A 26,066-nucleotide genomic window follows, 5' to 3' on the forward strand; every position below is an offset into this window, starting at 1 on the left:
ATTTTCAAACAGAGCAGAGGATTTACGGGTTCCTCCTTTGGTGAAGGTGGTAGCAACTGCAGCTAAACACAGAGCAGGTGGAATCTGTCACAGATCTCACTTCTCTACAGCCTGAGGAATTTTTCATATAACCTGCAGAATAAGTCAGAAGCAATTAAAAGACAACAGCGGTAAGTTCTTGATATGAGGAGCCCCTGCCCCCGCCAAAGAGGGCTCCGGAAGTTCAGCTCAGAGTGTGAAGTCAAGTGTACGAAGAACACGGCAAACGGTGTGAGTTACAACATGGCTCACAACAGCATCTGGGGAAAGGGAGAGGGAGATTCTCCTGGTTGTTCGAGGACCAGGGATCCCCTGGGGCAGATACTGTGACTTAAGATATCCATCCACAGGCAGCAGGATCTCTACCTGCCTGAGGTTTAGGGTGAGCCCTGACCTAGATCCTGGACCAGTGATTGTTTGGGGTCTAGGCCTGGGAACCAACAGAGGCCCTGGCTGACAGGTTGTGCCAGCCTAAAAGGGAGGAGGGTGGTGGGAGGCCTGGACCCATGTTCATGTGGACTGACAGGGATAGAGATGTGGGAAGTAAAAGGGAGTGGTCAAGGCTGGGCCGAGGAGGATGAGTTAGGACTGAGATCACTAATGCTGTACTTGCCTCGGTGGCAACTGATATAGAAACAAGGGTTGGGCTAAGACTGTAGATGGCATGTCAATGGCCCTGGCCATTAGGAGCTGAGTAATAGAAGTCTTTGAGAGCACAGAGGCCATTTTTATGAGTCTGGAAGGATCTATTTTCCTTATTTTATCTCTCTACCAGAGTTGTTTGACAAATGCCTTTAGTAATTACAGGTCTTTTCTATGTCTAGGCTTCAGATCTGGCCCTTCTTCTATGATCAGACAGGGGGTTATGAAACCAGGAACTATATTTGTTGTAGTGATCTTCTTGAGGACATTGGCAATGACATATCTCTTTCCATTTGTTAGAGTTATCTGATAAATTCTGTCACAGAAAAGTATGACTTCAGAGGGGGTACCAACCCCTAATGGTCCTATTTACCTTGCATTTACTGATGTTCCTAACATGTACGTTTGCTCATTCTTTGCAAATCCCAAATCCACTAAGCTCCCCTTTCTTATCAAAGATCCTCTCATTTGAAGCCCAGAAAAAGTAGAAACAATTTGAGCCCAATTAATTATATAGCATTGGATTTCCAGTTCCCACAACTTTCCACTGGACATGATGTTAGATGGTATTGCTGCGTTTCCACCCCTTCAAAGCATTTTGAACATAAATAACTACAGTTATTTCCATCGAGGAAAACAGCTTGCTAAATTCATCTCCATGTACTTAGAATTCTAAGTTCCTCACTTGCCACTAAGTTATTAAAATTCACTCATTTTTAAATAGACTTCCACCTTCCTAAGAGGCTTCTACATATCCTGTCATTACTTTTCTGCTGCTTTCCACAACGGGTAGATAACTGATTTGATGGGAGAAATTAATTTGACATTTTATCCTTAATCAGAACATTAAATATCCTCCTAACCATAGTCTTAGTCATTTGTGTCTTGCCATCATACACCGATTGCACTTTCTTCTCTAGATCCATAGTTAAAGTTTGAAATTGAAGGTACACGAGAGATGAGGACCTCAGTTTAGAAGCTCATTTGCTGTATCGATCCAGGAAAGATGGGCTTGCTCCCAGAGACTCAGAGACCATTGGGTGTCACCAAGGGAACTGCGATAGAGACAGGAAAAGTGCAGGATGATTTTATTTTAAAAAACAAACAAAAGCAAAACCTCTGCTTTTCTGGGATATCGCTGGCATTTATGGGAACACGCCCCCACTTCTGAGGAATTCTGCTATGGGACTTGAAGGTAATCTTCGAAGGTGACCATGTCATATAAGTCTCAGTTTCGCGCACTCAACAGCTAAAATTACCTGAAGGAACAAAGGTCTTCTGGGGAGTGGGAGAGGGTGAGGGAAACTGGAAGGTGGGGCAGGGCTGGATCAGGAGCAGACCAAGCCCACAAGCCTCAGTTTGCTCCTGTTTTCAGCTATCAGCCACCATTATCTATCTTCACCAGCGGTGAATGGAAGAGGCAGTGCAGCAGAGGTGCGCCCAGGGCAAACCGAGTGCCGCCCCAAAGTGCGAGTCAGAATTCAGTGAGTGTCCTGGGGGATAGTCTGAGACTAGACTGCTCTTTAATAGAAGTTGTCCCCCTTTCCGCATCTGCCCCCATGGCACTTCCTCAAGCTCAAAACTTGTCCTCAAGTTCTGATTGACATGAAAGTAGTTTTGCAAATACATCTCTGTTTCTTTCTGTGGACAGGAGCTTAGAATTACTTAGCCCAGTCTCTCATTTGATAGATTAAAAGAATTAAGCACAAAGAAGTTCAATGACTTGCCCAAGGTCACTTCTTGTTGAGTTTAGAACCACCATCTTTGTATTATGAAAACCGTCTCCAACATTTCCTAGATTATACACGTATTTTTTAAACTTGTGTTGAAACTTGGACATAGAATGTCTTCTGGCTGCTTGGCGCCTTTTGAAGACAGTTCTAATATTTGAAGAATTTTGAGTAACGATTCCCCATCCATAGTCTCTCTAGCCTAAAAGGACTCTCCCCACCTCCTCTGCAGTAAGAAACAGGCACTGGTGCCACCAATCAGAGGGCCTCACGTAAGACTTTGATTCAGAAGGAAATGAAATAAGTTCTTCATTCTGCTGCAACTGTGGCTTCAGAGCCAGCTGGCTTTCGGAGGCTGTGGTGGTCTCAAGGTTGGGTTCCTGACAGAGGCACAGCACTGATGTGGCATCGGTGGCAACTGCAGTGATGTCAAGTCCCTGGTATTCAGGTCAGAGCAACCTGGAACATTTGGGTTCCGTGGTGACAACAGTCAAGCCAGTGTTGTGTTTTGGTGTGGGCAGGGTACCTGGAGCTTTAGCCTCTAGCCCGGTTCTCCAGCCTTCCAAGGTTCTAGGAGCTCCCTAATAACCTTTTAGTAAAGTCATTTTTTGCTTAAGCTAACTCCATGGATCCCAGTATTTGTAAATGTTATTGGCAAGGTGAATGAGCAGGGTCAAATCAGAAAAACACCTTTGTTGTTCCCTCACCCCATTCCCTATTCCAACGTTCTGCCCTGACCCTGGATGAAATTCCTCTTAGATGATAAAAGCCCTCTGTTCCCCTTTGGTCACAAGAATAGTCTCATGTTAGTGATTATTGGTCCAGTCCAATATGGTAATAACAATTCTGGAATCTCTTCTAAGTGAAAGCTTCTTCCCTCTCCAGCTTGGGTGCTGGCTTTATCCTGGAAGCATGTATCAGAGGAGGGAGCGTGGTCCTCTTCTCTCTCTTTCCCCGTCCAGGGCTTCCCCTTTCCCTCTTACAAGGCTGCCTCTACTCCTCCAAAATTAAAATGAGCAGGAGGGAGGAGAGACAGAGGCGGGAGAACACTCGCGTGGCCAGCACAGATGAACCTGGTCTTGGCGTCCTCTGGCCATGGCACATGTTTAAAGAGATCGTGTATTCAAAAGGTCTAGTACAGCGTATGGCAGATGCTTAATAAATATTTATATTTATTTTCATCAGGTGTACATTTGATGTTTCCACTCTATTAGAGAGTAAAAAGAAGAGGGACTGTGCCTAGTCTTTGTACAATTGTCACCTATTTTATCGTGATGTATCCTGTTAAGCTCCATCATTACTGGGATACTGCTAAAGTCATCAAGGTTTAAGCCTCTTAAAAGACTACGCTCTGGTTATTTGTGCACATGTGGTGATCCTACTGCAAGCACAAGCTTTCTAAGCAGGGGGCATATTGTGGGAGATAGACGGCTTTCCACCAAAGACACTGATTCCCCTTCAGTAGAGCTATCACTAGAAGGTTGCTTCCCAGCCAGCTCCAACATTTCCTAGACTCCCTTGTGTTTAGATGGGACCATGTGACTGAGTTCTGGCTAATGGAATGTGGATAGAAGTGTTGTTTGACATTTCCAGGCCTGGCCCATAAAACCTTTGCACGCTCTCTCTCCCGTCTTGGCTTCCCAGATGTTGGTGTTAGGGTTAGCTTGGAAATCATGTGTTGAAGATGGCAGAGCCTCCATCAGCCTCAATTCTGTGGAGCAGAACTCTCTGCTTCCAACTGGACTTTACATAAAAAAGAAATAAACTTCTACTATGTTAAGTCAAGGGTCAGCAACTTTTTCTATAAAGGGCCAGATAGTAAATATTTAGGTTTTGAAAGCTGTATGGTCTCTATTGCAACTACTCAACTCTGCCATCTTAGTGTGAAAGCAGCCATAGGTGACACATAAATGAATGACACATCTATATTCCAATAAAACTTTTTTTTTTTACAAAAACAGATAGCAGTCTGGTAACTGTGGGTGGTAGTTTCTGACCCCTGTATTAAGCCACTACAATTTTGGATTTTATCTGTTAGAGCCGAATACTACATTAATCAATTCACTTTTCTTATTCGATCTTGTGTCAGCATTACTCAGTGTGATGCAAGGCACAGAGTAGATACTCAGTGATGAGTGAACGGAGAGGCTCGAAGCACAGAGTCTGGAATTTCAACAACTGTCTGGGACAGAAGATCATGCCTCAGGCCTGAACATGGCCAGGAACTTAGTCTGAGTTCCTGGCATAAAGCTGGGAGACACAAAGTGTTGGATAAGAAAGCTCCCTCTATTGTCCCTCCGTTGTCTTCAAGATTGGGTCCAGTTTCCCCACCTTGGCATTGAGGGATTTCTGACTCTGACTTCTGCTCTTATCTCCATCCCCTTTTCCCACTGCTCCTTCTTCCTTGTGTCTGAGTCCCAGGAATACCAAACCAAGTTCCCTAAATGTCTGGCGATTTTACACATGCCGTTTCCTCTGTCAGGAATGTCATTCTCCTTCTTGTTTCCCTAGCTTAACTCCTCCATCTCCTCTTATCCCACCTAGACTAGGAGGTGACACTCCTTGATGTGCTTATCATCCGTATGGCCACAAACCCAGCTCATTCCTCAGTTACAGCACTTATTATGTTCCGATGTGTCAATATACCTGTCTACGTACCTGGTTGGGTGCATCCTGAGGTCAGGGACCACTTTGTTTTCCATACCCCAAAACCCTATGGCATACTTGGCACTTACTTGGTTCTCAGCAGAAACTGGTGAAAGAGTCAGTGAATTAATATGAATCCAAGCCTTAATGAATACAGCAATAACTACATATGTTGAAGAGTTGTTTTACTCTTGGCATTTACAGATATTTGATTCAAAAACACTACCAACTAAAAATGATATATCATGGATAACATAATAACTTATATTGGATTTACATTTTCAGTAGCTGGTAAAGAATGTCCATTCCTTTTGCCTCTGCAACCAAACCACCCTCGGTTGTACCTGAGCCCGGAGCAACTGAGGTGCTCAAGATTGCCCAGCACAGAACAAAAAGGCTAAAGTCTTATTAAACAGTTTGGGTTCTGCTGATGGTGCATGGATCCTCTAAAAAAATACACAACTCTATGACCCAGATTTTCCAGAAAAGTCCCACTTTCAAGTGTTTGTTCCATTTTTCCCACAAATAAGCATACATTTTTCAAGCCATATGTCTCTATTTTGTTTAAGAAAACGTGACTGCTGTTAAATATCCAATTCCAGCCCTGAATGGTGCATTAAGTTCATGATAAACAGCCTTATATTTAACCAAGCACCTCACCTAAAAACGTTTTTTGAATTTACTCCTATTGAAAAAATTTAGAAATGGCACAGTACCTAAATTTTTAAAAAGGCTATATCTCCATCTGACTATATATAAAACTTGGCTACAATTTTTAACATTGTGCTAGTAAAGCTGAGTGAAATGCATTCCTTAAATTTGGGGCTTTTGAACCGGCTTTGCCTTTTGGCCAATTTGGCATCCACTGGGCTAGTCTTTTGCCTCTGACTCAAAATCATAATGGAAACTTTGACCTCACGTCTAGCAAGAAGGATAGGAGCAGGCCTTAAAACTGAGGTATCCCCACCCCAAATGCAACCACAGTGTTTCCAGTGCTTACCTGGTGGGAGCTCCAGGGCAGCCTGACTTGTCACCAGGGGAAAGGAAGACCTGGGGGGGAAGAGATGGTGGCTCTTGTTTGTTTGACTGACTGCTGCTTGCGCCCAGGAATAGCCAAAAGCAGAAGAGAAGGAAGCAAAAATAGCCTCTGATAAGGACCTGGATCCAGAGGGGAAACCACTCAGGAACAGAACTGAGGTTTGGAGACGGTCCTACCCACCCCTCTTCCTTTCACACACACCCTCGCTTCCTCTTCCCAGGGCCATCCAGCCTGTGAAGCCCCTCCCTGCTTGTCTGGGCACTCCTGGTCCAGCACTTGTCATCCTCAATGCCAGACACATGCTTGGCAGGGTAGGTGAAAGATGGGCAGGTGGAGCAGCCCTGGAGCTCAACTCAGGCAGCCTTCACCACTCACCTCCATAATCCCTTTTACGAGGGGTTGAGCTAACTGTTTGGAGCAGGTGGGTCCTAAGGAGAACGGGTCCTTACCTGAACAGATTGCGGGATGCATGAAGGGACAGATATTTAGTTGAACCACAGGAAGTTGCCAGTTACCTAGACAGATAAATAGATAATTTAGGTATGATAGATGGTGGATAACAATATGTACACCTAGGTAGATATAAAAGCAGATAGTGATAGAGATGGCAAGTTAGGAATATACAGATCAATTACAATATGTATTTTAACTGTACATCAGTTATTTGAGGCACCTATGTGCCTCTTTCTAGAAGGAAAGGATGGTCTGAGGGATATCAAGGACAAAAGAACAAGATGTGCAGACATCTATGGGAGTAGTATCGGCACTGGTGACAGCCAACCCATGCCACAAACCCTATTCCTAACCTGTTCCCACCTCAACAATTACAGTAAAATCCCCAGCAGAAGAGAACTGTCAGAAATTGAACTATATGAAATTGTATACACCACTTAGGTACAAATGAGATATTTTGTTTTAAGATAATCCATAAGTACATCTTAGGGTTTTGTAAAATAGCTCATAAACTATGATTTATACACTGGCTTGAGCTACTCTGCCCCCATGGACTCACAGTTATTATTTATCACTTTCTCCCAAACTGAAATATAAGTATTCCGGACCATTAGTTAAAATGTATAAACAATTGATCACAATCCTCTCTTACACCGAAGGGGACAGATGGAATTACAGTCAGGGTCACCTTCATACTGTGAATGCTAAGTTAGAGAACAAGGCTTTCCATTACCTCCTCTTTAAATGGAAGGTAACTGGCAGAGTAGAGCTGACCTGATGTGCCCAGCAAGTTTCAGGTCAAACGTCTTCAACCCAGAACAGAGACATGGCAAGCCTTGCTCACTAGAGACTAGAAAGGTCACTTGAGCCCACCTAAGTGCAGGTGGCTCAAGGGGAAGAGACAGGGGATACTGCCTTGCCTTTGTAAGCCCCCGTCGGTAATGTGGACCAATCAGTTTATCTACTCTTCAGCCTATAAGGAGAAGTGAATAAGGCAGCAGAGCGAAGTGTGTGTGTTTCCTCACCAACACTTTTGAAAGGGCTAAATTCTACAAAGTGTCCTCTTTTACGAGCAAAAGCAAGAATGTGTAGAGAAAGGTCCTTCCTGCAAAAGTCTGTGAAGCCAATGAAGCTCCTTGGGAGCTGATGGGGTGGAGCCTAAGAAATAGTGATTTGTAACTCTTGTTATGACCCTTCTTCTACATATACACATATAGATAGCTTGGAAATCCCAATCCATATTTTGGAGGCCCTACTGAAGGGATTCCAATATTGCAAATTCCCTTGCTCCCCCAATGGGTGTGAGGTTTTCCACTTCTCAGGTCCAGGCATGGCTCCTTACCATGGTGGCCAAATGCTTCCTGGCTGGGGCTGTGGGATACAGATTGCCCCTTCATGAGCCTTGGGATACCCACCAAGGGAGAGTTGGGGAAACTACTTTGCCTGGTTGGATCCCCAGATGGACGACTAAGGCCCCAAAATGTCAGGCCGAGAGAGCCTCCCCAGTTCTGCTGTGAATGGTCCAAGTGGGTAGCACACTTTAAACTATCTTGAGAAATGTCATGAGTGTGTCCCGGAAGCCTGTCTGGAAGGTGACACTTATGGACACTAACTTGTTTCCAGAATCAGAAAGGAGATCCATGGCAGATATCTACCCCCACCCCCCCAATCCCCAGAGACCTAAGGAAAATTTCCTTGATGCAGGACTCAAGTGACAGAATAGGTGATTGGGCAGGCCATGAAACCCATAGGCGGCACACTGTAGACTTCGTGCAGAAATCAACAATTTCTGAGACAGAAAAGAAAAAAAAAAACCCATAAAATAGCAACAGACTTAGAGGCTTACTTCTGTGACTGTGGAAGAACCCTTGAAGACCCTGCTGAGTATCTGAGTATGTGGAGAGCAGCAGGGATCTGCATGTTAAATTCCTAAACATCCCAAAAGGCAGGAAAAGAAAACTTCAGCATGCGCACTGATGATGAGAAAACCCCCACAGAGGGCACAGGAGCGAGGAACTATTACAGGAAAGAGCGAAATGATATAATGGCTCCAGGATAATCAGAGATACGAGTATGAGTTTTGTTTGTTGGATGATTTTGTTTTGTCTTTAAACCTCTGAGAGGTTGAAGCTGTAGATAAGAGAGAAGAAATTTCAAGGAATGAGGTGCCTAGAGGGGTGGGAGTGAATGAGATCCCAAGTGGGTAAGGAAGGAGTTCCCTGGAGAGGGAAGACACACGCACCTCCTTCACTGATGTGTGGGCTTTCGGGGAGGAATAGAAACGACGCAAGTCAGTTTTAGACCAGAGTGGGGAAAGGTGATGAGTGCCATCTTGTTGAAACCATTCAACTCAGATTGGGACTTGAACCCACCGTCTTATAATTGAGATCACATTCCTGGTCTCAGGACTTTTTTTTTTTTAAAACATCTTTATTGGAGTATAATTGCTTTACAATGTTGTGTTAGTTTCTGCTGTATAACAAAGTGAATCAGTTATACGTATACATATATCCCCTTATCCCCTCCCTCTTGCGCCTCTCAGGATTTAATGAAGCTCAGGTTCTTGATATCTCATTGCAGAAAGAATTCAGTGAGAGACACAGGTAAGAAGCGGATTTATTTAGAGAGAAACACACTCCACAGACACTCCATCTCAGAAGGTGAGAGGCCCGAAATATGGCATGGTTAGTTTTTATGGGCTGTGTAATTTCATAGGCTAATGAGTGGGAGGATTATTCCAACTATTTTGGGGAAGGGGTAGAGATTTCCAGGAATTGGGCCACCGTCCACTTTTTTTTTAATTAATTAATTAATTAATTTATATTTGGCTGCGTTGGGTCTTCGTTGCTGCAGGCAGGCTTTCTCTAGTTGCAGCAAGTGGGGGCTACTCTTCTTTGTGGTGCGCGGGCTTCTCATTGCGGTGGTTTCTCTTGTTGTGGAGCACGGGCTCTAGGCACAGGCTTCAGTAGTTGTGGCACGCGAGCTCAGTAGTTGTGGATCACGGGCTTTAGAGTGCAGGCTTAGTAGTTGTGGCGCATGGGCTTAGTTTCTCCACGGCATATGGGATCTTCCTGGACCAGGGATCGAACCCATGTCCCCTGCACTGGCAGGCGGCTTCTTAACCACTGCGCCACCAAGGAAGTCCCCCACTTTTTGATCTTTGATGGTCAGCCTTGGAACTGTCATGGTGCTGGTGGGTGTGTCATTTAGCATATGCTAATGTAGTACAATGTGCGTATAATGAGGCTCAAGGTCCACTGGAAGTCAAATCTTCCACCATCTTGGACCTAGTTGGTTCTAACTAGTCTTTGTCATGGACTATAGCTACATCATTCTCTTAAAGGTTGTGCCCTGCCCCCTTGCCTCCTGTTTCATTATTGCCATTGTTCTCTCTGTGAAGTGTGCAGCAAGGTCCTTGCTCAGAGTGAATAAAAGTGAAGCTGTAAGGAAAGAGTAGTGGCAGTTTTCAAAAGCCATTGGGGAAAACTGGGGGACTGGGCCAGCCATGGAGGCATGTGAGGGAAGGTTCACGGCTCGGTGTTGATGAAGGTGGTGGAGCTGGTGGTGTGACTTCTGAGGAGGATGTGGGTGAGGACTGAAGTGTAACAGCCACTGGACTGGAAGGGCAGCCCCTGTGTGGGGTGAAGCTGGGGGGTCTGTCTGAGCCACCGCCCCTTGAGGGACCCAGATTTCTCCAGCTTCCTTTGCTCCCTGATAGGAACGTGTTTATGAGAGAGGCCATAACCTTGCAGTGGTGACAAGGCTCAGAGTGGCACATGTTGAGGGGAGCTGGAACCACCGAGACCATTGGGACCCAGAAGCTAGAGGGTCAGGAAACAGAGGGCGTCTCACAGAAAAATAGAAGAGGACAGGGGTGGGGGCTATTAATCCAACCTGCTATTTAATAGCTGAGAAAAATGAAGACCAGAAAAGGTAAAGACAGTGGCAGAGGAGGGACTCTTAGCAGATCGTCCATTCCTCATCCAGGTTATTTCCATGGCTCCCAGGCAGGGACGTGGGGAGGGAGACATCTAAGAGAAGGTGAATCTCCTCTTGGAGCCACTAACCTTGTGAGGGACAGGCTCTTGGGTGTGTTCCTGGGCGACTGGGCAAGACATTTAATTACCACCTCCCTAACTCCCCAGGCAAAGACTTTTTTCCAGCATCTCAGGATGCTTGTGAAACAGTAGGGAAGGGGGCAGGGCACAACTTTTGAAAGAATGACATAGCCTGAGGACATGACATAAATTGATTACAACCAAATGGGTCCAAGATGGTGGACAAGTGGCAGATTTCCACTAGCTCTTGAGCCTCAGTACACGCTCACTGTAACACATCAACAAGCTAAATGACACACCCACAGGTGCCATGACAGTTCCAGAGCTGACCATAAGGATCAAAAAGTGGGTGGTGTGGGGCTTCCCTGGTGGCGCAGTGGTTGAGAATCTGCCTGCTAATGCAGGGGACACAGGTTCGAGCCCTGGTCTGGGAAGATCCCACATGCCGCGGAGCAACTAGGCCCGTGAGCCACAACTACTGAGCCTGCGCGTCTGGAGCCTGTGCTCCGCACCAAGAGAGGCCGCGATAGTGAGAGGCCCGCACACCGCGATGAAGAGTGGCCCCCCGCTTGCCACAACTAGAGAAAGCCGCCCTCGCACAGAAACGAAGACCCAACACAGCCAAAAACAAATTAATTAATTAATTAATTAAAAAAAAAAACAAAAAATACTAGCTTTAAAAAAAAAAAAAAGTGGGTGGTGGCCCAATTCCTGGAAATCCCCACCCATTCCCAAAAGAGCTGGAATACTCCTCCCACTCATTAGCCTATGAAATTACCCACCCGTATAAGAACTGACAACCCCATACCCTGGTGCCTTTCTCACCTTCTGAGATGGTCCACACTCTGCCTGTGGAGGGTGTTTCTGTCTAAATAAATCCACTTCTTACCTATCACTGTGTCTCTCACTGAATTCTTTCTGTGCTGAGACACAAAGAACCTGAGCCTCAGTAAGTCTAGACACCAGGTGAGTGATTCTAATTAAAAGACCATGGGTTCGAGCCCCAAGCAGGGTTTTGGCCAGGTTTGAGTCCTGGCACATGGGTTCAAGTCCCAATCTGAGTTACATGGTTTCACTTGAGGGCTGGTGACATACGTGGAGGAAGGATCTCCTGAGGAAGTGGGCAGTGGTGAGGAAATGCACCACTGATGCAGGGATAGCATTTGCAGGCAAAGCGGCTGCTCGTACTTGCCAGCTTCACAAGGAAGCTGAGGTTAAGAGTTTCAAAACAAGTTCATTGCCAGTAAAAAAAAAAAAAAAAAATCAATCAAGACTTCAGCTCAGCAACTGCTCAGCAGCAACTCTGTCTCCCCACCTCCATACCCTACACTAGATTTGTCTTAGAATTCACCTACAACACCTCCTAGAGGCCTGGCCTTCATTCTCCTAGCCAATCACCGTCTGGTTCCCAGGGTGAAATTCAATATCCAAACCCAGAGCAACAGCCTCCGGTCCTGGCGGTGGATATCAGAGCCTCAAGGAAAAGCCGGCCACCACAACGTTCTCCCCAGTGATGTAGCTGGCGTCTGGAGAGCACAGGAAGGACAAAGTTCCCACAGTCCTCTGGCTGCCCTGCCCTGCATGGAAGGGGGAGAGAACTGCAGTCTCGGTGCATGTGCTAATGAACCCTGACCTCTGTCTCCCTGCTGACCTGGCTGGAGGGCCCAGCATACCTCCATCCCTGTTTCCCACCTCCCAGGCTCCTCCTGTCCTCCAGCTCCCGGCTCCCAGGCTGTGCAACCCCAGACTCGGTGAGAAGAATTTCTGATAAGCCAGGATGCAATCAGAGTCCTGTCTCCTCCGGGGACCCCACCTACCTCTGCGATCCACAGAGATTTTTAAAAGAGTTTTGCACAGCCAGATTATATTCAAACTGAAAAATTCAGAGAGTCAGTGCTAGATAGGATTGTGAAGGGCAAAAGAGTGGCTGCTCTTGGCAGATGTGTGCCTTTTGGCGAAGATGACCCTGCTTAGGGCCGGGGCTGGGGATTCCACTGGACCTTCTCACAGAAGCCAGAGCCCTGATTCTGCTACAGAGAAGTGAGAGGCTGCTCTTCTCAGAGCCCCGAGCGGCTTGCCCAGCCGGGGAAAGCACAAGGTGGTTGGCGTGGGAACTGCTGAATCCTCACCACTCGGCTGAAGTCAGTCTTGACAAGTCCTGGAGACACACCATGCACCCGGATGCCCTGTGGGGACAGCTCCACAGCCAAGGACTTGGTAAGTCCCAGTGGGGCCGTTTGCTGGTGGTACTAATCCAGCATCTAAGAAGGAAAAAGAAACAGTAAAAGTACACTGCCAGTGAGGGGAGGAGCTCTTGCTGGACCTCCAGGGCTGTGGAGGATAAACCTGCTCTCTCTTAGACCCAACTCAGACGCTCCTCCCACTCCACCCCTGGGAATTACCAAGGAACAAAATTGAAGCAGGAGCAGGATGAAGCCCGGGTTTAAAGAAAAGTCAGGAAGGCAGAGGCTATGTTGGTCTATGCTCGACCCAGAGAGAAAAGCTTAGGTGCGAGGTCAGGGAATGGGACTGAAGAGACCCAAGGCCAGACCCCTGCTGTACCATGACTTGGTCGAACTTGGGCAAGTCACTTAGGATCTCTAGGTCTCAATTTCCTCATCTGCTATGTGGTTTATAAGCGCTGCCTGTTGATAGTCACAGGAATGCCATGTCTATACTGCCCCCTGGTGTGAGATTTTAAAAGAACTCTCCTTTGAGCCCATACAGCCCCTCCGGTGCCAGACTTGGTGAATGCATGTTCAAGACACCCGCTTCCTTCAGGAGAATAGAGTACCTCTCCAGGGTGCGTGGCTTGGCGAGCAGAGCATAGACTGGATTTCAGCTCCCACTTGTCCCTGTCCCTGGACCTGTTGCCTTTGCACAGTGAACAACCTGTACAACCATCCACGGCAGCCCTGGGGGTGTGGGGTTTGAATGAGATAAAGGCAATGAGTGTGATTTTAAATGTGGACCAGAGAGATGTTCAGTGTTGTGCACTTGGATATTTTTATCACACAGGATCAATATTCACTTCCCCGACACCCTGGCGTCCATCCCACTGCCCCCTTCCAAAGCCCCCACTCACTGTGTGGAGGTACATAGACAGCAGCAGTGGCAATCAGCACCGCAGAGCCTCCCCTGTGAGGAGACAGACAGGTGTGATGAGGTAAAAGGTGAGCACAAATGAGAAGCAGATGCTCCCAGAAAATGGGCTTCTGACGAGGAGACAGAACTGAGCTATAATAGGAGAAGAAGGGAAATTGGGGATGGTGCCAGGGTCTCTGGGGAGAAGTAAAATCTTTGGGGATGTTGGACCTGAGAGGGTGCTGACACAGCCTCCCCTGCTGGGAAAGCCCAGGACTCCCTGGAACCAGTCACAGGGGCAGGGCCAATCAGTAGCTGGAGGGAACTGCGTTTAGAGTCACCTGAGTTCCAAATCTAGAACTGTTTCTGATTCAGACAAGAAGAGGTGAAAAGCAAAGGGGGGGAAATCTTGGCTACCAGAGTCGTGCAGGGGAGGGCCTGAAGGGGCTTCCTCTGGCCTCTTTGGAGGGGTTTGGCTCTCTGGGTTACACTACCAGGCCCTGGGCCTGGCATCTGCCCTGCCATTCTCAGAGGACACAGCCCGTCAGGGGTGATTGGGGCTCCTCTGTGGGTTTGGAATCTGCCGGCCACGTTCCTTCCAGACAGTCCCTTCTGCTGTGTTGGCCACATCCCCCGGGACAAAGTAGCCTGCAGATGCGGTTCAGGAGGTGACGGGGGACAGATCCTGGCATCCAGAGCACACTCCTTCTACCTGCTCTCCTTGGGATATTCCACTGCGGGCTCCTTCCCCAAGTGTCCCCTTGGCGTAGAGGACAGCAGGGCAGAGTCCCCCCCGACTCCACGGGCCCTCCCTGCTTTCCCCCCTCTTCTCCACGAGGGGCAGCAGCTGGCTCAGCGGCACAGCCGGGACCTCACGTTCACGTCCAGGATCTGCATTCAGAACAGGGTGGGGATGCAGCCACCTCCGCTCCCTGGAGTCCCATGGGGAGGAGCTGGGGGTGTGGGTGCTGTTCTCCCAGGGTGCGGAGGAGGGGTCTGAGGGACCTGCACGCCCACCAGGAGCCCTTGGCTTACGAACCCCTCACTGTCATTCGCGCACAGACCCTCCTCATGGCACATCACCCTCCAGAGAACCAGGTCAGTGAAAATAGCATCAGGAAAGGACATTAGGAAAGCTGGGGTGTGAGTGCCTGCTTTAATGAGGAGAGGTGAGAATTTGCACAAGGTAAACAACGGTGCTGTTTTCAGGGGCAGATGCTGAAATCTGACTTTCCTAGAAAAGCCTGAGGCTGGGCAAAGGAGGCAGGGAGAGGAACTTGGCTGGGAAAGCCAGGGAATGTGAGAACCAAAGAGAGAAAGTGGGGCAGGGTCTGCAAGGAGAGAAAGGAAGGGGTGGTCAGCGGAGGAAGACTCGACAAGGAGGAAAGAGGGAACGGCTCGCCCTGATCACAGGACCCACCTCTGCGGGCATCAGGGGAGGGGTAAGGATGGTGCCCTCAGAACAGCAGGGGCAGGGGGTCTGCAGAGGCAGCAGGAGCCCCTGCTGTGCTTAGTGCGTCCCATCTGGGATGCCGGGCAAGGGTCCCTTTTCTCAGCCGTGCCTGGGGACAGGTGAGGCGTCCCTGGGACAGCCAGACTGGAGGGATCAGAATGGGTGCCAGTGAGTCCAGACTACAGCAGCCTCAGGTTTCTGAGCCAGGAGAGAGGATCTGGCCCTGAGCGGGTGTGTCCCGTCACATCTCGGGCCTGGAGGAAGGCTGAAGTAGAGAAGGTCTGCAGCATCACTGGCCACCTGGGCAGATTGACCCAGGTGTGCTCTACCCATTGGGACCGGGGGCTGTGTTTCCAAGGAACAGGGGGCAGCTGGGAACACGTGCAGGTGTGTGAGTAGATTTGGGAGACGGAGAGAACCTCACAGCTCCGTGCTGCCCGGGCCTCACCTTGTCCCCCAGCTGCTTACCGGCCCCCAGGTTGCTCCCCACCAGGGGGATGACTGCAGCACTCACACCAGGGATTTGATGCCCCCAGCACCCTAGGGCCTGGGGGGAGACAGACGCAGCACAGAGGGTGAGGAAGAGACGAAACTGTGGACCAGAAACCTCCTCCCTCCCTCCACAGTCATCTGGGAGGGCTTGGCTGATCCAAGTGGGTCCTGGAACACTGACCGTTTGCTGCCAGCTTCACTGTGGCCTCATGCTTGATTCCTCTCACCCTAAGACACTCTGGGAGAAAACTGGATGGCGCCTAAGTTAGAACCCTGCACTTGACCTGAATTCAGAGCTCCCAGCGCTGCTGGACTCTCTCCTTTCACCCTTTATACTTCCAGGCAGACACCTCTTCTTAGCGCTCCCTCACTTCTGCAAATCTTCACTCTTTAAGTCCCATGTACCCGGAGTCTCTTCTCTGGAAAACATAGCTGGCTGATTCCCACTGTCGTTTAAGGCTCTTCAAAAACAATCTTTTCCCTGTGAGCCCCCAAGAAGAGTGCCCACTCCCACAGTGACCACGATGGGCTCCCCAGCCTGGCATCTCCCCTGCTCCGGTCCACAGAGCAGCCACTGTCGTGGGCATTGTCCCAGCTTCACCAGGCTTCGGGCATCTGTACCCTGCAGGGACCTGCCAGGGGCAGAGCCACAGTCCTGCTTAAGAATGTGGGATTTGGAGTGAGGCAGAGCTCGGTTCAGAATCATCCCTGACACTTAAGGTCTGTTTCCCACCGTAAAGCTGTTATAACAACACCAAGCGCCTCACATACTAATGTGATGGGGTGTTGGTATATGTCTGGCACTGGGAAATATCCAAAATTATGTTAAGGAGTGTTTTGACTTCCCTAGGCTGGGTCTGTGTGTTCTGATCTCTGCACCCGTATCACCCTCATCCCTGGCCCCTCAGTATGGACAACAGCCACTCCCGCTTCTCAGCCTTCCCCACATGGCACACGGTGCCCGTCATGTTCAACCGCTCCCCCTGCAGCGTCGCCACCGCCCTGTCCACGTTCTGCTGCTTCCAGCTGCTGACCACCACGTGGGCCCCATCCTGGGCCAGATGCCAAGGTAGGGTGAAGCTGATCCTGCAGGCAGAGACGGCTGTGATGGCTTCAGCCCCTTCCCTACCTCCACCTGGGAGCCTAATCATGAGACATAAAATGTATTCCCCAGTGTCCCAGACTCCAAATCTGTCTGAGAAAAAAAGAACTAACTTTTACTGAGCACCTACTATGTGCTGAGCCTTCACAGTGTCCTATCACCCATTCTATCATAAAGGCATTATTATCCAAGTATAATATTTTACAGAAGTGGTTAAGTAAAGTCACAAACTGCCCAGGGAAACAAATCTGGAGCCCGGATTCAAATCCACATCTGAATCCAAAGCACCTGCTCTTTCCAGCTTATCACTCTGCCTCCTGGGAAATGGGAGTGTTTAATGACAGAAGCTCACTCTTGGAAAGATGATAGTTTCCAGAGCTGGGTAACAGGATAGTGGGTTGGGCAGGGATGTGGGAGAAGGAAATTGACAGCAGATCCCACTCTGTAATGGGGATGCTACATCCCTTGGATGCATCCCAGTTGGGTACTCCCATTACTCAGCTACATGTGGACTCGGTGACCACAGCCATTTTGTCAGCCAGTGCACAGCTCCTGTCTGCCCTACTGCCGTGCATTCTCATTGAGAGAGGGAGTGGCCCAATATGCATGCCATCTGTATGCTCTGGACTCCCAAATTTATGTCTCTAGCTCACACCTCTCTCTCGAACCCCACAACTAAGATGTGGTGCAGCTGAAAATAAAAATAAATAAATAAATATTAAAAGAAGAAAAAGAAAGAAATGAACAATGAGAACATGCCAAATTTTTTTAAGTGTGTTGGATATGGTCAAAGCATTGCTCAGAAAAAACACGTAGATATATAATTTTAGATACTGTAATTAGAGATTATTTAAGAAAGATTGAAAATTATAGAAGTATGTTTTCCATCCAAGAATCTACTTACAAAAATAGCAAATAAACTCAAAGTAGAAAGGATATTTAGGGACTTCCCTGGTGGCGCAGTGGTTAAGAATATGCCTGCCAATGCAGGGGACGCGGGTTGGAGCCCTGGTCCGGGAAGATCCCACGTGCCGCAGATCAACTAAGTCCGAGAGCCACAACTACTGAAGCTCATGCGCCTAGAGCCTGTGCTCTCCGACAAGAGAAGCCACTGCGATAAGAAGCCTACACACTGCAACGAAGAGTAGCCCCCGCTCGCCGGAACTAGAGAAAGCCTGTGTGCAGCAATGAAGACCCAACGCAGCCAAAATAAATAAATAAATAAATAATAAATAAATTTATTTAAAAAAAAGAAAGAACATTTTAAAAGATTAAGACAGAAATTATTGAATTTAGCAAATCAACAATAAATTTGAAATGAAATTTACAAAAACATTAAAAGTAATTTTCTTCTGATGGAGTTTTGATGGGTGATGGGGCTTCAGGTGTTTTCTTTCCCTTGACTTTCTACTTTACTTCTCTTACTAGATTTTCTAGGAATAGTGTTGCTTTTATAATACAAAGACCCTCTTTTTAAAAAAAAGTCCTGTAACACTTACCACAGAGGATTTTGAAAGACTATCTTCAAATGGCAACACATTTAAAGCTCCAGTAGTAAAATCTGCTTTTTAAATTTGATGACCTTGGCTAAGTTGCACACTTAAACTGTATGAAAACTGTCCTGTTCTTAGATTTGCTGAACGATTAGCACGGTCCTAATCAGCTGTGCAAACGTCAGCCACACTTCCTAGACATAGGGATCAGTAGGAAAAATCTAGAAGGAGTTCCCTAAAGGATAAGATCAGGCTTCCTCTCCCCCACAGCAGAATCCTAAGGAGCCTCGGCCCAGCCTGACCTTGTGTTCTCAGGAGAGGAAAGCCCAGAGCCTCCGAAAGTGGAGAGTGGCAGGCCCAGTAGGGCCTCTTTGATCAGTGGCTATTGGCTTCTGCAGCCTGGACTGGAGATTTGGCGTTTTATCCTCAGGGATTAAAAAAAAAGAAGGTTTGTAAATCAACTATACTTCAATTTAAAAAGAAAGAAAGGAAGAAAGAGAAAAAAAGGAAGGAAGGAAGGAAAAGAAAGAAGGAAGGAAGAAAGGAAGGAAGGAAGGGGGAAAGTCAGTGTTCCCATGGATAAGGACCTAGTACCCAAAGGGTAACCAGGCAGGGCCAGAAATGAGTCTTTAGAAGAGCACAGGCACACACACACACACACACACACACACACACACACACACACACACACACACCCTTACTGCTGTCTGGGCTGGACTATGGGGAGCCCCTCACTGGCCACACTCTGGTCAGTCACGGTGGTGACCAAGGCACATCCCTCACCTCTAGGCTCCAGCAGCACAATCCTGGCATCTTGTGGGATAGAGAGTAAGTTAGGCAGAGATAAATTCCTGTCTACAGTCCCAGCCCTGGGGGGATATTCCCACCCACCTTTCCTAGGAGATAAGTGGCCTTTCTGGAGAGCACAGAACCTTCCCTGAGATGTGGGTCCTAATGACCCTTCTCTGATTTATGGATGGGGAGCTTCGTAAAGCAGCAGCTCCTCTCTGTAGATTCCCAGATACTGTCTCCCATGGGCATAGACATTTAAGGCTTAGCTTCAACCCCCATTCCTTCTTCTCTCACACCCCCTTCAGAATATTCCGATGAGCTCAGCCTCCCCTCCCTATTCTACCTCCTAGTCTTCTTTTTGAGTCATTAGAGCATCAGAACAGACTTTCTGTTTGCACAAATCACACACATGGGCATAGCCCAGACCCAAAAAAAGGCCAGCCCTCCGAATCTGTCTACAACTGGCTCCATCACACTCAGACGCCTTACCTTTGGAGGTAGTAGGAAGGGAGGTCGAAGTAGGGGTCACTACCATACGATAGTGGGAAAGCCCCAAGAGGGAATGCGTGCAAAATTAGGGGAGGAGAATGGGTCACCCATGGAGAGATTTTAGGAGGTATGTGCATCCCACATCAAGAGTGTCATTTGATGTTCAAGCCACCAACACAACCATGATTCTCCATTTCACTCAGTGCACTTTGTAATGGCTGTAATTATGTTTCAGTTGGTAACATACTTATCTGTCTTTCTGACATGGCACCATTCAGATCCTTTACTGTGGTGACTGCTTATTCTGAGTGGTGTCTGCCACACCCAGAGCATTGTTCTGCAATTCTAGCTGATTGACAGACTAACAGAACAAACCACATCCTCTGCAGAAGCACCAATGTCCTTACTTATGCGATGAACTTTGCCAACACCTTCTCCTTGAATATCTAGTTTTACAACTTTGCAGTTGATCCTAGTGTTCTGTGATGGTTTGTTTCATTTTATAACTGAAAGTCTAAGTAGATATTAAAGTAACAAAGTATTTTACCCATTGAAACCCATGCTTTTCTGTTTCCTGTTTACCCTTAATATTATATCCTGAGCAGTCTTCATGGCATTAAATAGTCTTTCAAATATGATTTTCAGAAGATTGTATATGCCACCTAATAGATGGTCTACAATTAATTAACAATTTCCTGTTGTTGAATTATTTATGTTGTTTTCAGTTTTTCCTTATCATGTATAATGCTGTGTTTATCCTTGTTGATAAAGCTTTGGTCCCCTACCTGATGAAATCTTTAGGCTAGGCAGATAAGTAGAATTGCTAGGAAACAGATATGAATATTTTAAAGTCTTAATGCAGCTGTCAAACTGCTTTTCAAAAGTCTGTACCATTTTACCCTCCAGACAACAGTGTATAAGGGCCCATTTCCTTCACTAATGGTAATGCTTTTTAAATTTTGCTTATTTGGGTAATAATGTGTATAGAAATTCAAAGAAAGTGTGCAAACCCAGTGTGGCCATGGCTGGATTATGTGGCCTGGCAAAAGTCATCAGGCTTTGTTGTATTTGGAACATAAAAGTTTATGACTGCTGTATCTTCTTCAGGAATTATAAAATTTTATCAGTTGAAACATCCTTGTTTAAATGCATTGTCTTCTAGCATCCATTATTCCTGACAAGAAATCTGATGACAATCTAATTGTTATTCTTTTTCTATATTACCTACTTTCTTTCTATGCAATGAAAAATGGATGAAAAGTTAGATAAATTATAGCACATCCATTGAATAGATTATTATGCAGCTTTTCAAAAGAATGAATTATGTATGTATTATTTACTTGAATGGATGGTCCTTATATATTATCAAGTGAGAAAAGCAAGTTGTAGAGAAATATATACCATTTTTATAAAAACAAACATCAACTACAAAACTCTATACATTTGTAATCATATTTTGCATACATTTTCTAGTCTAGAGAAAGGAGCAAAAAGGTAGAAACCAGGCTATTCAATGTTTTTTTCTATTTTTTGTCCGTGCTGTGAGGCATGCAGGATCTTAATTCCCCAACCAGGGACCAAACCTGTGCCCCCTGCAGTGGAAGTGCAGCGTCGTAACCACTGGACCGCCAAGGAAATCTAAGGCTGTTAGTTTCAGATTCCTCTTTATTTAGGAGAGACGGTGAAGATTATGGGGTACGTTAATAATATAAACACTAATAATGTTATTTCATATTTGTTTAAATTTGAATTTTCTTTACTACTAGAGGTTAGGTATCTTTTCATGTTTATTAATCATTTATTTGATTATATTCTTCTGTAAATTTTCTACTCATATTTTTCATACTATTCTATTGGACTGTTTGGGGTTTGAGGGGAATCAATTTAGAGAAGCTCTTTATATTTTATCAGTCATGTGTTGCACATATTTGCTGCAGTATATCATTTGTCTTTGACTTCGTTTATGGTGCCTTTTGCCATGCAAAAATGTTAAATTGTTATGTAGCCAAATATATTTATCTTTTTCATTTATCTTTCTCATATATAAGCTCTGAGTTTCATGCCATGTTTAAGAATGTCTCATCCGTTTTAAGATTATTCCTAAATATTATTTTAAATTTTAATTTTGTCTACATTTAGATCTTTTTTTATTTGATTTTTATTGAGTATAGTTGCTTTACAATGTCGTGTTAGTTTCTGCTGTACAGCAAAGTGAATCAGCTATGCATATACATATATCCCCTCTTTTTTGGATTTCCTTCCCATTTAGGTCACCCCAGAGCATTGAGTAGAGTTCCTTGTACTATACAGTAGATTCTCATTAGTTATCTATTTTATACATGGTAGTATATAAATGTCAATCCCAATCTCCCAATTCATCCCAACCCACCCCGTTCCCCCTGGTATCCATACATTTGCTCTCTACATCTGTGTCTCTATTTTGGCTTTGCAAATAAGATCATCTATACCATTTTTCTAGTTTCCACATATATGCATTAATATACGATATTTGTCTTTCTCTTTCTGACTTACTTCACTCTGTATGACAGTCTCTAGGTCTATCCAATCTCTGCAAATGACACAATTTCATTCCTTTGTATATATGTACCACATCTTCTTTATCCATTCCTCTGCTAATGGACATTTAGGTTGCTTCTATGTCCTGGGTATTATAAACAGTGCTTCAATGAACATAGGGGTGCAAGTAGATCTTTAAATTTTATGGGATATATCCCAATAGCCCTCAACACATGGGTCAGAGAACCACTGTGAAGATTCTGCAAGTTACTAATTATGTCTATTGCAATTACACATTTAGGATGGGGAAAATAACAACAGAGTGAGTCTGTGGACCAACTAGACCTACTGTGAGTCACACTTGAGCTCAGACTCTATTGGTCACTTGACCATCATAAACCCCTACTTTAACTAGTAGGCACAGTGGTGTTTTGGGTCCCTAGGAATTAGCATCAGTTCAGAGCTAGTGTCTAGTAATCCCTGAAATGTCTGGGTATTGTCTTTCTCCAATGAATAGTAACCTAAAATATGATCACAAGTACTTTGGGGGAAGAAGATTTATGGTATGTATAAGTGGAAATGATGGTATGTACTTTTGGAAGTGACGCAGAGCTATTCTTCAAGGGGATCCAGCTCCCTTCTCAATCAAAGGGCTCTGGATCTATAAATTGACTTAGATCTGGAAACTGAGTAAGCGATCATGAGTCTCCAAAGCGGTGACTCAAGTCAGGTATTTTTTACTACCAGACTAGAGTTTTTCCTTTATATAGATCAAACAATCCTCTAATGAGATGTCCATCTATTTTGTCCCTATAAACACTGTGATCAGTTAGCTCCTGCCAAAATCTCTGCGAGCCAAGTCATTCTGATTACTGGTATAGCCCTGTTGCTCTTTACAGTAGATACACTGACTTTATCTTTGGAGCCAGGAATAGGAGACGTAGGGAGCAGCCACTACCCCAGGGCTGAAGCAGAGCCCTCAAGGAAGGAAGAAATCTGGAAAATGGTCCCCTCCCCCAGCACTTTGATCCAGATATGGTTGGAGAGAGCATGGCTATGGCTCACTGGATGGTTAATTCGGCTGAGGTACCATGCCAGGAAGAATTACTGGAGAGTCACCTTCAGGGGTGCCAGGGGGAACCATCTCAGGAAGGTTCGGAGCCTCAGAACTCACTGCAAAGTCATCAAAGAGGTGCTGGTGGAAGCCATATGTGCAGAGGTGTGACGCTGTTGGAACTTACTGGAAAACTGCATTTTGGAGTGTCAGGAGAAGCTGTGTGTGGGGAGGTGCTGGACCACAAGAGCCTGCTAGAACAGGAGGAAATACCTCTTCCTCCGCCAGTGTCACTCCAGTGCCCTGTGGTAAAGTCTAACAACATGGTAGCTGGCAAGGGGGCGATGTTTCAGCACCACAAACAGGGCAACAATGGGAGGGTTTGGAGCAGAAAGGCAATGGATTTATAACTGACACAGTCAGCTGATGACCTCCGTCTCCTTCTACTCACTTCACTTTTATGTGGATGGTTTTTGTGCTTCTATACTGTTATTTCAATAATGTCTCCAGAGTCAGTGGAGACAAACACGTGTACTCAGCCTGCCATCTTGAACAGGAAGTGTCATTTAAAAAAAAAAAAATCTGTAAAGCAGCGTTGGGAAAATATGAAGCACTGATACCAGCATGGTTTTTGAAAAGGGGTCACTTGAGTTGTAAGCCCATCACCGTTATTAGCTGAACAGCCAAGTCGTTGAACTTAAAACTTAGGGAGTTTAACTTCAAAACCATGCTTCTGCGTAAAATTTCCCTATGTCTAAAATGAAAATAATGCTTTCCTGATAGTGGAACTGAACTGACTAGGTGATGTAAGTGTGTGAAAGTGCCTAGCATGGTGACTGACAATGGAAGAGACTTGGCAAACGCTAAGGGAGCGAATGGCAATCAATAAGTAATATTTTCCCTTCTCTTCCATCTTCCTGACAGATGTGACTAGAATGGCAAGCAGGCAGTTGACAGATGCCAAAAAATTGTTTTTCTTTTTACCATTTTCTTAAAATTATTGAGCATTTAATAGGCAGTGACATGCCAAGCCCTGAGAATACACAGATAAATAACTCAAGGTCTCTTCCCTTAGGGAATTCACATCTGATTGGCAAGACTGATAAGGAAATGCATATTTCAACATAGTGTAGTATGTGCTGTGATATAGGCAATGTAAGGTGTGATTATAAGACCTCGGAAAGATTACAACCCAAACGGGGGTGGTCTGGAAGATTAACCCTAGATTGCATCTGAAAGGATAAATAAGTTAGCAAGATAAAGAGTGATATATTTTCAAAGCACAGGGGGCATATATGCAAATGCAGAGGGTAGGAGAAAGCATGGGACATTTGGGGAAGTCCAAACATTTAGTAAGGCAAAAACATAGATAGTTAAAATGGTGAAAAATTAAGGTGGAAAGGTCAGGCAAGCAATGGGATTTGTAGCAGAAAAGTGATATACTCCCAGTTGCATTTAGAAGAAATCTTTTGCCACATTTGGGGAAAAGATTAAAGAGAAATGAGCCTGGAAGTGAGGAGAATATTAGAAAGTTGCAGTGGCAGTAAGCTAAGTGAGAAAGTATGAGGGTCTCCCCTAGGACCATTACTATCATGACTCCATTCCCCGTGATGTCTAGGGATGGTTGCTCCTGGAGCTGTGCAATGCAGAGCCTACATAGTCCTGGACCAAACAAAAGCAAAGGCGGTGTGATATGCAGAGACAGATTTGAGAAATATAATTGTGAAGTTTGTGAAATATTATTGACAGAATTTGATGAGAGAGTAAAGAAGAGGAGGAGTCGGCAATAATATTCAGATTTCTAACAGAGGCAAATACTTAAATGTGGTCCTAGTCACTGTAGCTGGAACCCTAGGACAAGGGCATATTTGGGTAGATGAACAATGAGATTAGATTTGAGAGATGTTGTTTTTGAGGTGTCTGAAGCACATCTGAGAAAAGACACCCTGGTAGGCCATGGACTCTATGAGTGTAGAGACCAAGAGGCTCTAGACTAAAGATGAGGATCTTGAAGTGTGTAAGTAGCGATAGAAGCTCTGGAAGTGAATGGATTACCCAGGGAGAAGTTGTACAATGAGACCATAAGAGGGTCAAGAATATAACACTGAGGAGCAAGTCATCTTAGAGATAAACACTGGTCTGGAAAATAAGTTGAGGAGAAAAAAACAAGTTAGAAGAAGAAAAAGAACCACGTCTCTTGAAAGGCAGTGGAGGAGAATTTCAAGAAAAAACCTTATAAACAGCATCAAATTCGAGAACCAGGATGGTAAAGGGTTCATCAGATTTAGAAGCTAGACAGTCAGGAGTGAACGGCAAGAGCAGTTCCGGAGGAGTCGGGGGACAGAAGCCAGGTTGCCTCACATGAAAGGTTGAATGGTTACGAGTCAGGATCCTCTCTGTTTCAAGTGTCAGAAACCAAACTCAGACTCAGCATGGAAATGGAAAGTACAGAATAGAATTGGCTTCTATCCTAGTTATTAATAGATCCAGGGACGCTCAGAAATTGCTTTTCAGAAGATGGTCGGAATCTCTATCTATCTCATATCTCCTTTTTCTTCCTTCTCTCACCATCTCTCAGCTCTGTTTAAATCTGTGTGTTGGCCTCTTCCTTCAGATAGACTTCTTCCAAGAAGCATGTAGCTAGCTACCGCATTTCAAATACTCTCAGAATTATAAAATCAGAAGAATGGGAAAAATCTTAGCTCCAGGGCAATCCAGCAAGAATTCTGATTGGTCCGTCTTAAGTTATGTGCCCATCCCTGAATCAAACCCTGTGGCCGGGTGAATGGAGTATTCTTCTTGCATAGCCTATATGCAGGGGAAGGATATTTGCCCGAAAGAAGAGATTCTGGATAGAGAAGCAATATATATCTACTATATTCCACACCTTAGCTGCTTAACATTCCATTTGCCCATATGTACAGAATCAAAAATGTCCCCACTTGATACGATGCAGCCATCCCATTTACAAATGAAAATGCAC

At 45.7% G+C, this 26,066-nt stretch overlaps 1 pseudogene across 1 annotated transcript; it reads right to left on the reverse strand.

Moving 5' to 3' along the window:
• Positions 1-11,767: 11,767 nt before the first annotated feature.
• Positions 11,768-18,878, reverse strand: LOC309654700 (dehydrogenase/reductase SDR family member 4-like; annotated as a pseudogene). The gene is made up of 5 exons: positions 16,555-18,878; positions 16,145-16,268; positions 15,593-15,691; positions 12,281-12,339; positions 11,768-12,184 (listed from the first exon to the last, which is right to left on the reverse strand). The product of its transcript is annotated as a dehydrogenase/reductase SDR family member 4-like (transcript).
• Between the last annotated feature and the right edge of the window lie 7,188 nt (positions 18,879-26,066).

This window comes from Balaenoptera physalus (genome assembly GCF_965194825.1).
Source record: "Balaenoptera physalus genome assembly, chromosome: 2".
In the NCBI taxonomy this organism is placed as follows: Eukaryota; Metazoa; Chordata; class Mammalia; order Artiodactyla; family Balaenopteridae; genus Balaenoptera; species Balaenoptera physalus.